Here is a 2,288-nt window from a genome sequence, read left to right as displayed (position 1 = left end):
AGATAGATAGATAGATAGATAGATAGATAGATAGATAGATAGATAGATAGATAGATAGATAGATAGATAGATAGATAGATAGATAGATAGATAGATAGATAGATAGATAGATAGATAGATAGATAGATAGATAGATAGATAGATAGATAGATAGATAGATAGATAGATAGATAGATAGATAGATAGATAGATAGATAGATAGATAGATAGATAGATAGATAGATAGATAGATAGATAGATAGATAGATAGATAGATAGATAGATAGATAGATAGATAGATAGATAGATAGATAGATAGATAGATAGATAGATAGATAGATAGATAGATAGATAGATAGATAGATAGATAGATAGATAGATAGATAGATAGATAGATAGATAGATAGATAGATAGATAGATAGATAGATAGATAGATAGATAGATAGATAGATAGATAGATAGATAGATAGATAGATAGATAGATAGATAGATAGATAGATAGATAGATAGATAGATAGATAGATAGATAGATAGATAGATAGATAGATAGATAGATAGATAGATAGATAGATAGATAGATAGATAGATAGATAGATAGATAGATAGATAGATAGATAGATAGATAGATAGATAGATAGATAGATAGATAGATAGATAGATAGATAGATAGATAGATAGATAGATAGATAGATAGATAGATAGATAGATAGATAGATAGATAGATAGATAGATAGATAGATAGATAGATAGATAGATAGATAGATAGATAGATAGATAGATAGATAGATAGATAGATAGATAGATAGATAGATAGATAGATAGATAGATAGATAGATAGATAGATAGATAGATAGATAGATAGATAGATAGATAGATAGATAGATAGATAGATAGATAGATAGATAGATAGATAGATAGATAGATAGATAGATAGATAGATAGATAGATAGATAGATAGATAGATAGATAGATAGATAGATAGATAGATAGATAGATAGATAGATAGATAGATAGATAGATAGATAGATAGATAGATAGATAGATAGATAGATAGATAGATAGATAGATAGATAGATAGATAGATAGATAGATAGATAGATAGATAGATAGATAGATAGATAGATAGATAGATAGATAGATAGATAGATAGATAGATAGATAGATAGATAGATAGATAGATAGATAGATAGATAGATAGATAGATAGATAGATAGATAGATAGATAGATAGATAGATAGATAGATAGATAGATAGATAGATAGATAGATAGATAGATAGATAGATAGATAGATAGATAGATAGATAGATAGATAGATAGAAGAGACTAGGAAACATTTGGGTAATTAAGGAAATATGACTTTTCACTTTTTCTCCAAGTAAAAGCTGAAAAATGAAAGATGTACGAGTGAATTCAACCATTTTACGTTGAAATGTGGTCTGTTAACCAAGGCCTGGTTTTTGCATTGTATAAGTACATGAAAAATATGACATTTGAAATATGTTGCGTATTTTCTCATTTATTTGCATGTAACATTTCTTATTTGTAAAATTCTGTAAATATACATTTATCCAAAAATGCAGGATAAATAGACATTTAAATGGAATAATTTTACACAACAGTGTTACCTTGTTAATTCATAGTAAAACGAGCAGACATAAACATTTTATCTCTATTCTGGTGGATTAGATGTCTTAAAAGAGTTTGCTGTTACAGATACTAACAAATTAAGCAATTTAGCCATAACATTCACTGAATTTTGAATAAACCATCACTTACTAACAAAAGCAAAGATTTTTATCAATCAAGTTGCCAAATATAGCAAAAATTTAATATATGATTATTTTTGGTATGATTTTCCCAAAGCGAACATAAAATGCAAGTATTTTTTGATAAATAGTCATTTTGGGGCAAAATGGATATATTGTACAATGTTTTTTGTATCTTTGGGGCGTTCCAATACACCCCAACCAGTTAAGTGTAGCAATACACCACTATGATAAATTGAATATATCTTTGGGGCGTACCAGTACGCCCCAACCAGTTAAGTGTAGAAATGCACTTCTATGATAAATTGTATTTATCTTTGGGGCGTACCAGTACGCCCCAACCAGTTAAGTGTAGCAATAAACCACTATGATTAATTACATATATCTTTGGGGCGTACCAGTACGCCCCAACCAGTTAAGTGTAGAAATATACCTCTATGATAAATTGTATATATCTTTGGGGCGTACCAGTACGCCCCAACCAGTTAAGTGTAGCAATAAACCACTATGATAAATTGTATATATCTTTGGGGCGTACCAG

This window comes from Apostichopus japonicus, chromosome 22 (genome assembly GCF_037975245.1).
Source record: "Apostichopus japonicus isolate 1M-3 chromosome 22, ASM3797524v1, whole genome shotgun sequence".
Lineage (NCBI taxonomy): Eukaryota > Metazoa > Echinodermata > Holothuroidea > Aspidochirotida > Stichopodidae > Apostichopus > Apostichopus japonicus.
This window is presented reverse-complemented; position numbering follows the sequence as displayed.